The 14,705-nt window shown below is 44.1% G+C and overlaps 1 protein-coding gene across 2 annotated transcripts in view; it reads right to left on the minus strand.

Moving 5' to 3' along the window:
• Nucleotides 1-496: 496 nt before the first annotated feature.
• Nucleotides 497-14,705, minus strand: part of LOC142109107 (uncharacterized) — a 125,297-nt gene continuing 111,088 nt past the window's right edge. Inside the window, exons 4-6 of one of the 2 annotated variants that reach the window (XR_012680279.1) lie at nt 14,127-14,339; nt 3,086-3,242; nt 497-2,211 (exon numbers count right to left, since the gene is read on the minus strand). The gene's annotated coding sequence lies outside the window, so the exon portion shown is untranslated. The remainder of the gene's footprint in view (nt 2,212-3,085; nt 3,243-14,126; nt 14,340-14,705) is intronic. The other variant, XR_012680278.1, reaches the window with a different exon arrangement.

Below are 14,705 nucleotides of genomic sequence, written 5' to 3' on the forward strand. Positions count from 1 at the left end.
AGGAAAATAGACAGGCCCACAGCTAAAGTCAGTAGGACACAGTGGTTAAGCTGGAGACTGCACAGAGTAACAATGACTGAAGGTGTATCAGCCCAATGTGGTATAGCTGCACAAGGGACAGTCAACATTTACAGCCTTATGAGAGGTGTAAGGGGTCAGGCAGCGTCTCTGCAGTTGTGATAGCCCCAAAATTGATACCTCCAAAACCAGTGGCGGATCAGGGGAGGGGGGGTTAGGGGGGGGCGATTTAGGCCCCGCCCCTTTCTAACATCTTAGGCTGCCGACGGCTGCACAGTATGTGCCGGTCCGTGACAGGCAGGGACAGTGTGCTGGCAGCACACTGTCCCTGCCTGTCACGGCTGGACGGACCTGCACATACTGTGCAGCCGTCGGCAGCCTAAGATGCACAACAGATGTCTGTATCACAAATGCCACTTTCACAGCCTGTTCCACATAGTGTTTTTTTACATAGTTTCCCCATAGAGGCAGCACTATCCAAATTACACAAAGGGAAGCACGTTTTTGTACCCCTACCCCATCAATGTGTATTGCTATATACTTTTTCATTAGTGCACATACAAAATTGAAAAATCCTTGAACGTTATGCAATTTATTTATTTTTATTTCTACAATAAACTCTTCTCCCTCAACTAGCAACAACGCAGAGGTTCTGCTCACCAAGCCAACCAGTTGCATTCACTGCATCCAGCTGTACTAATTTATATTCAAACCCCACGCTATGAACAGAAGGGCTTGGTCCCATCCAGCCCAGGACATTCCAGATGGTTTTGCCAGTTGGTTTGAGGTAGGTTTGCAAACATTCCGTGATGTGTTCGTTCACATTTCTTAAACCAGAGAAGAAAATAAACTAAACAAAACCACAACACACACATCATTACATTGCCCTCTGCCCAACTATCTGAGCATCATAGATATAAAATCTACGTTTTAATTTTCCCCGAGTCATAAATATTACATTTACTACCAATAACAGCGGACACAAGTGCCATCATGGGGGATATACTATATATATTCCTTTTAGGTAACTTTATTCAGCTGCTTTTCTCTGTGACCTGCTATGAAAGGGACACTGAGCTCATCAGGTATGAGCTTCTACACAGAACCCAACAAGAATGACAAATCTGTTTTTATGTCCACTTCATTCCGCTACAGCAGCAGGGAGAATGCTGGGGCATCACACCGATGATCTGACACGTGTATCACGTGACTACATATATGTTGTTGACACATCTGCTCAAAAAGAGAACTGTAACTGCTTAGGACCTGATAATGTATAGTCATTTGTTGTAGACCTTCAACATCACTGTGCACAACCCATCCTAAAGGCTACTCTTGAAGCATTCGTTATAGAACCTCTCCAGCAGATTGTATTTCACTACCTAAAATACCAAAACTGCAGTGGTCTCCTTCTTCATCACAAGGGCACTATATGCAGACACCTCAGTCCCACTGAACAGCCAATAGCCAGACATCAGCGTTTTTTTGAAACTCCCGATGTGTATGTATACAAAGATGCATCTCATGAAGATAGGCTTGCAGACATGCAAAGTCTCCCATTCATTGGAAAACTTTTCCTATGTTGGAACCGATTATCCACTAAACCATTACCATACTTTCATAAACCTCCAACAACTGTACTTTGCCCAACACCATGGGACAGGCAAAGGCAATTAGCACAGGACATCCGTGACAATTCGAATCCATGACAATTCAAATCTTGTATGGACCCAGGGAAAAGGTCCTTTTATTAAAAAACCAGCCCTGATAGTGAAGATGCAATTTCTAGAATGGTTCCTATGGCTAACATCATGGTAGAGCTTAAAACTGCAATTAGGCGAGTATAAAATATACAAACACTGTCTTTACATTAATATATGTTGGCACTGGGATGGACAATAATTGCCCCAATCGCCCTGTACCCCCTGGATCCGCCACTGCCCTGGGGTACACTGCCTATGTCAACAACCCTCCTTGCTATATATCCAGTGATTAGACCTTTTGTCTTGTGTCCAATAGATGAGGCTGGGAACAGGCTCTTATCATATACAGTAAATAAAGCTGCAGCAATGAGTGGTAATAAGACACAACTGTACAGATAAAGGGAGATATCGGTGCAAGGTCTTCCCGCAGGACGTAGTCCATTCTATCACGTGTAAGAAAACGTCACCATTGTGGCAAAGAGGTCTCATCCTATAAGAAATAAAAATATTATTAAATTAAAATGCAATAAAAAAAATATTAAAAGAACATTAATAACCATCTGTAGGGGAGTAACAAATATCATCATCTAGAGTTTAGCTTGTGGGCAATGAAGAGTACAAGTAAAACAGACAGTAGAACATTACATTTAGATGCACGAAACAACAGAAGTGAATAAGAACCAGTCTCTTCCCCCTCTGCCTGAATGCACACCAGGGGGTAAATGTATCATACCCCGGTTTTTGCAACTCGCGGGAGATCAGCGTCTTTACAGCTTAAATTTAAAGCGGCGCTGCCTTGTAAAGGGAAGTTTCCCTTTACAAGGCAACGCCGCTTTAAATTTTAGCTGTCATCTCGTCGAACTCGCGGGAGTTGAAGAAAACGGGGTATGATATATTTACCCCAGCTGCAATTTTCCGGTGGGTTTGAAAAGGGGAGATGTTGCCCATAGCAACCAATCAGATTCTAGTTATTTATTTAGCGCATTCTACAAAATAACAGCTAGAATCTGATTGGTTGCTATAGGCAACAATTTTACTGAACAATATGGTTTTATTCAGCAGCTGGGAGAAAGGAAGGTAAGCAGAATATCCATCTCATGGAGATACTTCATGAATGTATAGTATATAGATGTACTATAAGTGTTTTTTTTATTATTATATCAGGAGGCTGTTTAAACGAACAAGTGGCAAACTACAGCAAGGTTTGGATTACACTGGTTTCCTCTGTGTTGCGGTTACATATATACTATATACATTTAACACAGCATGTATTAGACATTATGAAGAGACGTGGCCAGTCTCCCCCCAAGTATAAAAATGGGTAGCATTAAGGGAGGTAAATTAAAGAAGAAAATCTCACTTACTTGCTCTCTCCAGATCCTCTGATACCTTTAATGGTTCAGAGAAGTGACTATTGCCTGCTCCGTTACACTTTTCTGACACTGCTGGCTGCTTTGATGACTTGTGGGTTAATGGGTAACAACATAGGTTCCAATGTAGGTACCGGTACATGTATTTTTTCTACAAGAGGACAAATTACATATTAAATATATTCATCAAACATTTATGAAATGTTCTAGAGATGAAGTTCATTATGAAAAGTAACAATATTTTCCAATAACCCAACATCCTCTCCCCAATAAACTCTGCTTCTCGCTCTTCAGGATCTAGGAGTCACTATTTCAGGTGACATAAAGGCAGGTAAGCAACGTAACAAAGCAATGAGGAAGGTAAGTCAGATACTTGGTTGCATAGGGAGAGGAATCAGTAGCAGAAAGAAAGAAGTAATAATACCACTGTATAGGTCATTGGTACGGCCTCATCTAGAATACTGTGTTCAGTTCTGGAGGCCGTATCTCCAGAAGGATATAAATACATTAGAGACTGTACAAAGAAGGGCAACTAAAATGGTGCATGGCCTACAGCACAACACTTACCCGGAAATAGTAAAAGATCTTATTATGTATAGTTTGGATCAGAGAAGGGAACGGGGGGACATGATAGAAAGTTTCACATATATCAGGGGTTATAACAAGGTGCAGGAGGGAAACATTCTACAAAGGAAGAGAAGTATTAGAACACGAGGATATGTACTGACACTGGGGGGAAGAGAAGTATTAGAACATGAGGACATGCACTGACACTGGGGGGAAGAGAAGTATTAGAACACGAGGACATGTACTGACACTGGGGGGAAGAGAAGTATTAGAACACGAGGACATGTACTGACACTGGGGGGAAGAGAAGTATTAGAACACGAGGACATGTACTGACACTGGGGGGAAGAGAAGTATTAGAACACGAGGACAGGCACTGACACTGGGGGGAAGAGAAGTATTAGAACACGAGGACATGTACTGACACTGGGGGGGGAAGAGAAGTATTAGAACACGAGGACATGTACTGACACTGGGGGGAAGAGAAGTATTAGAACAGGAGGACATGTACTGACACTGGGGGGAAGAGAAGTATTAGAACAGGAGGGCATGTACTGACACTGGGGGGAAGAGAAGTATTAGAACAGGAGGGCATGTACTGACACTGGGGGGGGAAGAGAAGTATTAGAACACGAGGACATGTACTGACACTGGGGGGAAGAGAAGTATTAGAACAGGAGGGCATGTACTGACACTGGGGGGGGAAGAGAAGTATTAGAACACGAGGACATGTACTGACACTGGGGGGAAGAGAAGTATTAGAACAGGAGGGCATGTACTGACACTGGGGGGAAGAGAAGTATTAGAACACGAGGGCATGTACTGACACTGCGGGGAAGAGACGTATTAGAACACGAGGGCATGTACTGACACTGGGGGGAAGAGAAGTATTAGAACACGAGGACATCTACTGACACTGGGGGGAAGAGAAGTATTAGAACACGAGGACATGTACTGACACTGGGGGGGGGAAGAGAAGTATTAGAACACGAGGACATGTACTGACACTGGGGGGAAGAGAAGTATTAGAACAGGAGGGCATGTACTGACACTGGGGGGAAGAGAAGTATTAGAACAGGAGGGCATGTACTGACACTGGGGGGAAGAGAAGTATTAGAACAGGAGGGCATGTACTGACACTGGGGGGGGAAGAGAAGTATTAGAACACGAGGACATGTACTGACACTGGGGGGAAGAGAAGTATTAGAACAGGAGGGCATGTACTGACACTGGGGGGGGAAGAGAAGTATTAGAACACGAGGACATGTACTGACACTGGGGGGAAGAGAAGTATTAGAACAGGAGGGCATGTACTGACACTGGGGGGAAGAGAAGTATTAGAACACGAGGGCATGTACTGACACTGCGGGGAAGAGAAGTATTAGAACACGAGGGCATGTACTGACACTGCGGGGAAGAGAAGTATTAGAACACGAGGGCATGTACTGACACTGGGGGGAAGAGAAGTATTAGAACACGAGGACATCTACTGACACTGGGGGGAAGAGAAGTATTAGAACACGAGGGCATGTACTGACACTGCGGGGAAGAGAAGTATTAGAACACGAGGGCATGTACTGACAATGGAGGGAAGAGAAGTATTAGAACACGAGGACATGCACTGACACTGGGGGGGGGAAGAGAAGTATTAGAACACGAGGACATGTACTGACACTGGGGGGAAGAGAAGTATTAGAACAGGAGGACATCTACTGACACTGGGGGGAAGAGAAGTATTAGAACACGAGGGCATGTACTGACACTGGGGGGAAGAGAAGTATTAGAACACGAGGACATGTACTGACACTGCGGGGAAGAGAAGTATTAGAACACGAGGACATGCACTGACACTGGGGGGAAGAGAAGTATTAGAACACGAGGACATGCACTGACACTGGGGGGAAGAGAAGTATTAGAACACGAGGACATGTACTGACACTGGGGGGAAGAGAAGTATTAGAACACGAGGACATGCACTGACACTGGGGGGAAGAGAAGTATTAGAACACGAGGACATGCATGACACTGGGGGGAAGAGAAGTATTAGAACACGAGGACATGCACTGACACTGGGGGGAAGAGAAGTATTAGAACACGAGGACATGCACTGACACTGGGGGGAAGAGAAGTATTTGAACACGAGGACATGTACTGACACTGGGGGGGAAGAGAAGTATTAGAACACGAGGACATGTACTGACACTGGGGGGGAAGAGAAGTATTAGAACACGAGGACATGTACTGACACTGGGGGGGAAGAGAAGTATTAGAACACGAGGACATGTACTGACACTGGGGGGAAGAGAAGTATTAGAACACGAAGACATGCACTGACACTGGGGGGAAGAGAAGTATTAGAACACGAGGACATGCACTGACACTGGGGGGAAGAGAAGTATCAGAACACGAGGACATGCACTGACACTGGGGGGAAGAGAAGTATTAGAACACGAGGACATGCACTGACACTGGGGGGAAGAGAAGTATTAGAACACGAGGACATGCACTGACACTGGGGGGGAAGAGAAGTATTAGAACACGAGGACATGTACTGACACTGGGGGGGAAGAGAAGTATTAGAATACGAGGACATGTACTGACACTGGGGGGAAGAGAAGTATTAGAACAGGAGGGCATGTACTGACACTGGGGGGAAGAGAAGTATTAGAACAGGAGGGCATGTACTGACACTGGGGGGGGAAGAGAAGTATTAGAACACGAGGACATGTACTGACACTGGGGGGAAGAGAAGTATTAGAACAGGAGGGCATGTACTGACACTGGGGGGGGAAGAGAAGTATTAGAACACGAGGACATGTACTGACACTGGGGGGAAGAGAAGTATTAGAACAGGAGGGCATGTACTGACACTGGGGGGAAGAGAAGTATTAGAACACGAGGACATCTACTGACACTGGGGGGAAGAGAAGTATTAGAACACGAGGACATGTACTGACACTGGGGGGGGAAGAGAAGTATTAGAACACGAGGACATGTACTGACACTGGGGGGAAGAGAAGTATTAGAACAGGAGGGCATGTACTGACACTGGGGGGAAGAGAAGTATTAGAACAGGAGGGCATGTACTGACACTGGGGGGAAGAGAAGTATTAGAACAGGAGGGCATGTACTGACACTGGGGGGGGAAGAGAAGTATTAGAACACGAGGACATGTACTGACACTGGGGGGAAGAGAAGTATTAGAACAGGAGGGCATGTACTGACACTGGGGGGGGAAGAGAAGTATTAGAACACGAGGACATGTACTGACACTGGGGGGAAGAGAAGTATTAGAACAGGAGGGCATGTACTGACACTGGGGGGAAGAGAAGTATTAGAACACGAGGGCATGTACTGACACTGCGGGGAAGAGAAGTATTAGAACACGAGGGCATGTACTGACACTGCGGGGAAGAGAAGTATTAGAACACGAGGGCATGTACTGACACTGGGGGGAAGAGAAGTATTAGAACACGAGGACATCTACTGACACTGGGGGGAAGAGAAGTATTAGAACACGAGGGCATGTACTGACACTGCGGGGAAGAGAAGTATTAGAACACGAGGGCATGTACTGACAATGGAGGGAAGAGAAGTATTAGAACACGAGGACATGCACTGACACTGGGGGGGGAAGAGAAGTATTAGAACACGAGGACATGTACTGACACTGGGGGGAAGAGAAGTATTAGAACAGGAGGACATCTACTGACACTGGGGGGAAGAGAAGTATTAGAACACGAGGGCATGTACTGACACTGGGGGGAAGAGAAGTATTAGAACACGAGGACATGTACTGACACTGCGGGGAAGAGAAGTATTAGAACACGAGGACATGCACTGACACTGGGGGGAAGAGAAGTATTAGAACACGAGGACATGCACTGACACTGGGGGGAAGAGAAGTATTAGAACACGAGGACATGTACTGACACTGGGGGGAAGAGAAGTATTAGAACACGAGGACATGCACTGACACTGGGGGGAAGAGAAGTATTAGAACACGAGGACATGCATGACACTGGGGGGAAGAGAAGTATTAGAACACGAGGACATGCACTGACACTGGGGGGAAGAGAAGTATTAGAACACGAGGACATGTACTGACACTGGGGGGAAGAGAAGTATTTGAACACGAGGACATGTACTGACACTGGGGGGGAAGAGAAGTATTAGAACACGAGGACATGTACTGACACTGGGGGGGAAGAGAAGTATTAGAACACGAGGACATGTACTGACACTGGGGGGGAAGAGAAGTATTAGAACACGAGGACATGTACTGACACTGGGGGGAAGAGAAGTATTAGAACACGAAGACATGCACTGACACTGGGGGGAAGAGAAGTATTAGAACACGAGGACATGCACTGACACTGGGGGGAAGAGAAGTATCAGAACACGAGGACATGCACTGACACTGGGGGGAAGAGAAGTATTAGAACACGAGGACATGCACTGACACTGGGGGGAAGAGAAGTATTAGAACACGAGGACATGTACTGACACTGGGGGGGAAGAGAAGTATTAGAACACGAGGACATGTACTGACACTGGGGGGGAAGAGAAGTATTAGAACACGAGGACATGTACTGACACTGGGGGGAAGAGAAGTATTAGAACACGAAGACATGCACTGACACTGGGGGGAAGAGAAGTATTAGAACACGAGGACATGCACTGACACTGGGGGGAAGAGAAGTATCAGAACACGAGGACATGCACTGACACTGGGGGGAAGAGAAGTATTAGAACACGAGGACATGCACTGACACTGGGGGGAAGAGAAGTATTAGAACACGAGGACATGTACTGACACTGGGGGGAAGAGAAGTATTTGAACACGAGGACATGTACTGACACTGGGGGGAAGAGAAGTATTAGAACACGAGGACATGTACTGACACTGGGGGGGAAGAGAAGTATTAGAACACGAGGACATGTACTGACACTGGGGGGAAGAGAAGTATTAGAACACGAGAACATGTACTGACACTGGGGGGAAGAGAAGTATTAGAACACGAGGACATGTACTGACACTGTGGGGAAGAGAAGTATTAGAACACGAGGACATGTACTGACACTGGAGGGGAAGAGAAGTATTAGAACACGAGGACATGTACTGACACTGGGGGTAAGAGAAGTATTAGAACACGAGAACATGTACTGACACTGGGGGGAAGAGAAGTACTAGAACACAAGGACATGCACTGACACTGGGGGGAAGAGAAGTATTAGAACACGAGGACATGTACTGACACTGGGGGGAAGTAGGTTCAGAGGAAATCTGAGGAGAAACTACTTCACAGAAAGGGTAGTGGATAAGTGGAATAACCAGCAATTTAATCATGCTTGGGATAGACAGAAGGATATCCTTACAAAGAACTAAGTAATAGGATTGGAGGTTGCCATAAGTTAAAATATCAAGATCATCCGCTCAAATTCAGGGTTTTATCCCAGTCCATTACCAGCAAATCAGTCCCATACGTGACTGCAGTATGTTTTACTGTTCCCTATAAACACCAACTTTATCTTCTGTTTTGCCTTAGCCAGATGATTACATAGGGAAAAGCCGTCATTAGCCCTGTCGCCTAGCAACAATAATTATTTAACAGTTTTGAATCGTGGCTATTTTTATATTTTGATTCAATTTGTTTAAAATAGAAGAAAAAAATTATTATAATATCTTTAGAAATGTTATTAATCACACACCATGTTTTACATTAGAATTTATAGTCAGAAAATCAACAAATAAATATAGAAGTTCGGTATTTATGTATTTTCAGTCCTGACGAACACTTCTGGGTCTCCGATACCTTTACTTTCATTACTTTTTGTCTACGGTTTACGTACAAATATTTCCTTCATTTGAATTTTTTGCACTTCTAAATCAAAGCGTTTTTGCTTTGAAGTAAAAAGCGAATTTCATATAACAACAATTAATTTTTATTCATATCAGAGAGTCTAATCTACTAAAGGTAAATTCCTAGAAACAGTCATTTCAAAAACATTCGCTATTTTTCTAAGGATTTACAGCTCAATTTCCTAATCACCAAATCTATTACGGGCAAATTAATCATTAAAATCACGTTTTTTTTCTACCCCTCTGAAAAAATCCAGGGATCCTCCATCATTAATTTAACATCCAATAACATCCATTATCACACTCAGCACAATGTATATGAAAATTCAGTGATATCCAAAACCAAGGCTGACATCATCGGTGACAATTAACAACAGACGATTAGGAAATGACGCTGTGTGCTATCTAGTGCTTCTTAGTCTTAACTAGAGATGGGCGAATCAGTTTAGTCGACTGAAATTCTGAATTTCCCAGGGAGTCACTGGCAAGTAAATAATTAGCAAATGTTCCACATAGGCTAATCACGGTGCATGGACTGTAAATAAGCCAATTAGCAAAGATCAACAAATGTCACAGGTCTATAGCCTTATAAAGGCTTTAGCTTCCAGGCCCTCGTAACTCACCCTTACTGGGTTGTACTAGGGAAAAACCTGACAAAGTGGGTAAATCCCTTATACTATAAATAGACCTCGCGGCTGAGTTAAGTTCATTGCGTATCAGAGCTTGCACACTGTACAAGCTGTTCCTGCGTCGTGTGTCCTCTTTTTAAATTTTTTTAACCAAGTATGTTCCGGATTGGATTACAAATATGGGGCCCCTCCTAAGCTGAAGATAAGAAGACTCCAAGCAACAAGGGGGCCCTCCTGGCCAAGAAGAACAGAAGATATTTTGAAGCAGGGACATTTGGACTTTATTTATTTGGGGACTTTTCAAGCAGGACATTTGGAATTACAAATTGTTGTGGACATTAAAAGCTGCTGATGAGATGAAAACATCAAATTGGTAAGTATATTGGGGTTTTCTTATTTTAAATAAATATCTGTGGTATGAATGAGGGTGTTTACTGTATTTATTGGGGAATTATTTTTATTAAAAGTATATGGGTTTAATGAGGGTGTAGTGGTTATGTAAACATTTTGTTTTGTGGAACTACAGGTATCAGCCAGCCATGGGTGTCAGAGCACGTTGGCACTTGTGGTTCTCCAAGTGCCAGCATGCCCTGGCTGCCATGGGTATGCTGGTGCTCGTAGTCTACAAGCATCAGCATGCCCAGACTGTTTAGGGCACCCTGGCATGGCTGGGACTTGTAGTTTTACAAAAGAAAATGGCATCCGTTTGGTTTTTCTACATAATTTTCGCCATTATTACCCTACTATCCAGAGTCCATGGGGGTAGTAAGAGCCCTAGTGCTTTCAGCACTGGGCTGGTTATTCCAAGAGGGGGGCCCTCTTGATTTTTTCGACGGACCCCACTCCCTAGGGAATCCAGCCCAGCGCTGAACAGTCTGGGGTTGGCTTGTCATTATGACAGGGGGACCCCTGCCGCGTGTACCGCTGTTACAGTGCCATCCACCCCAGGCTGGTTTGCCTAGTGCTGGTTGCATGAAAATCGGGGGGACCCCACGCAAATTTGTCCTCGTTTCTCACATAACCAGCAGTAGGCTGTCAGCACTAGGGTTAATAGTGGCCGGGCCGGGGGACCCCACGTTTTTTTTTTATTTAACATTTATCTATTTTTAAACTTTTTACAGCTGACGGGACCTCCAGCTGTATAGACAGGGCAGTGTAACAGTGATGTGTTTACTGAACACGCTGCTCAGGAGAGTTTGCTTAATCGCAGCTTCATACATTTCAGACTTTGATCTCTATCGGTTTTGGAAATAGCGATTTTGACATAAACACATCTCTGGCGATTTTACATGAAATCTCAGGTTCATACATCAGCGAGTTTCAACTCTCCCGAGAAAATCGCTGGATTTTCAAAATCGGAGCTTGATACATTTACCCCCTGGTCTGTGATTTTGTGGTTATGCAGTTTTGTTATTCACATATATTACAAATTACTTGTGTATTATCATAATATTATCTGATACACCCAAAGAGAAAAAGAGGGAGAAAAAAAAACTGACACTGAAATAAAAAACAAATTTGACATAAAAAAAATAGTACATACTCTTATACATCTCAGCATAACCATCATCACCCACGCCAATACCACCACCGCTAATATCACCGTCCAGATCACCAATACTATAATACGGCTCATGCCTGTATTGCCATTGGAAATAAGAGATTTAACATATCATTTGTTAACATTGATCAAAGAGGAAAAAACGTGACTTATAAAAAGATCACAAACCAATTGTACTACAAATCACTGAATCCATCCACACATCTGTCCAAGTAAAAAGATTATTACAGCACAGACAACTAATGAAAAATATTAATATTCCCATATCAGGACATTAAAAAACATTTAACATGTATAGACAAATATGGCAGCATGTACTGTACATAAACTAATATGTGAACATGTGACTGTATAACAAACATATTTACCAAGTGTCCCTAATTCCCAGACCCAGGTTTTATATTTGTGTCCCTGTTTTCTAGATACTGAGCGTCTGTACAGTACAATTCATCTTGGGCACATAAGACTCATCTCGCACTATATAATCTCCTTCCCAGGGCTTTATAGGGTAATATTTATTAACAGATATTTATAGGGTGCCTACATGTTACGCAACGTGTTGCAAAGCAAATTTAACTATTCACATCAGTCCCTGTCTCTCTCAGACACACTATTGTCAGCAGCCAATTAACCTCGTCGAGGAAACCCGAGCACCCGGAGGAAACCCACGCAAACACGGGGAGAACATACAAACTCCACACAGATAAGGCCATGGCTGGGAATCAAGCTCTGACACATTCGGTGGTGGGGGAGCTGGATAGTTAAAAAACAAAACATACTCACGTCATCACAGCGCCGGCGTCCCTCCTCTCTGCTCCGTTCACACTGAATGTCGGGCGTGAGGTCATCAAGTCACGCCCGACATTCAGTGATGAGTTGGCAAGAGAGGACCAAGCAAGAAGAAGACAGAAGAAAGAAGAGAAGAAAAGAAAGAAGCTAATTTAAGGTAAATAAAGCAGCGTAGAGGCACAGAGTGATAAGGGGTGAGAGGCACAGAGTGATAAGGGGTGAGAGGCACAGAGTGATAAGGGGTGAGAGAGAGGCACAGAGTGATAAAGAAGGGGTGAGAGAGAGGCACAGAGTTATAAAGAAACGGGGAGAGGCAGCATGGAGGGTGCAGTGTGATCATAAGGGGGCACAGCGTGGTCATGATGAAGGGGCACAGTAGTGTGTGTGTGATGGCACAGGGGGATTATGGCAATGTAATGTGTGAGGTAGGTGGTGGCTAATTAATGGGTGGTATTTTGTTTGTAGGGTGATGGTGAGGCAATTTTATAGTGGGGACTATTAATTTAACATGGAATGGTTTGGGGGCTATTGAATGTGGGGGTGAGTTTGGGGAGAATGAGGTCTCTTTTTATTAAATGTGAGTATGAATTATTGAATGGCAGTGATGGTTGCGGGAAATAGTATTTACATTTCAGAAATATACCTATTCATTTATTTCTGGGGCTGTTTGCAGGGAGGGAAATAAGTTTAGTTATTATTATTAAATGGTAATACTATTATTTTAATGGAGCTGGAGGAAGGCCTAATTATTACTCGTGAGTGCTATTGATTTAACGCCGGGGCAGGTTGTAATTTTCTAAATGTACCCATTTTTTTCCCCAAATAGGTCCCCCAACATTCCAGGATCCAGACAAGCCGCACCTAAAGAAACCTGCAGCCACATGTGGTGAAAGTGAGAAGAACAGGTAGGACAGTCTGTGAAATGTTGTGATTCTAGGGGCAGCACAGTGGCCTAGTGGTTAGCACCTCTGCCTCACAGCACTGGGGTCATAAGTTTAATTCCCTACCATGGCCTTATCTGTGTGGAGTTTGTATGTTCTCCCTGTGTTTGCGTGGGTTTCCTCCGGGTGCTCCGGTTTCCTCCCATACTCCAAAAACATACTGGTAGGTTAATTGGCTGCTATCAAAATTGACCCTAGCCTCTGTCTGTCTGTGTCTCTGTGTGTATGTAGGGGAATTTAGACTGTAAGCCCCAATGGGGCAGGGACTGATGTGAATGAGTTCTCTGTACAGCGCTGCGGAATTAGTGGCGCTATATAAATAAATGATGATGATGATGGGACAGTCTCGATTTTTGGTGAGTGTTGTGCCCAATCTAAGGGGCACGTCAAGACTGTGAACTGTTTATGTACACACTGCATTCTTTCTATACTACACTATGGTGCTAGATGTCCTGAAAGTCAGGAATGTTGGGACATCTGTCACACTCCGGCAAGCAGGCACTGCACCCTTGTGTCAATGGTGTACACAACAATGCAGGGTGTTTTTGTGCAGGAGGGTGGCCTAGCACGTTTCACCTGCCAGGCATGCTCCGCAGCAGCACAAATTTTTGGGGGGACCCCATGAAATTGTTGTACCGGGGTCCCGAATTCCTCTTGGCAGACCAGCAGATTATCTCTTTATTACCGTCTCTGCAGGATTTCTTCAGGATACAATTGCTGCAGGGTGACATCCAAGTAACACAGAAGCAGATCTCTGGGTCATACAGATCAGTTATATCACGACTGCTCGTTATATCACAGGCGAGTATCACATCTGATCCATTTATCCTGCAGGACACACTGCAGGGATCCGCTATGGAGGCTTCATGGCGAGTCACATTATTATCTGGTATCTTGGCTGCATAGAATAAAGGATCCAGAGTGTGTTAATAAAAAGGTCACCGCAAATCGTTATTTTATCTATGAGAGGTTAAAATCTATGCAGAATATGAGAACTGTTCATTTTGGGGAACATTTACAAAAACAGTCAGTGCAGTTTAATTAATGTGGAACAAGGTAATCAGATATTGAAGAGACCCACAAACATTTATAGTATATTCCACCAAAAAAGCTTACGTGTCAAAAGTATTAGTTTACAAAGGAGGTTATTATCTCTGTATAGTGACTGCGATGGTGGACGTGTGATAGGCCAGGGCTCCTCTCCCACCTCCCTACTAGAATTCTCCTGTGCTGCCCCCACCTCTGAAACTCATCCCCTCTCCCT

This window comes from Mixophyes fleayi, chromosome 12 (genome assembly GCF_038048845.1).
Source record: "Mixophyes fleayi isolate aMixFle1 chromosome 12, aMixFle1.hap1, whole genome shotgun sequence".
NCBI classification, from domain to species: Eukaryota; Metazoa; Chordata; class Amphibia; order Anura; family Limnodynastidae; genus Mixophyes; species Mixophyes fleayi.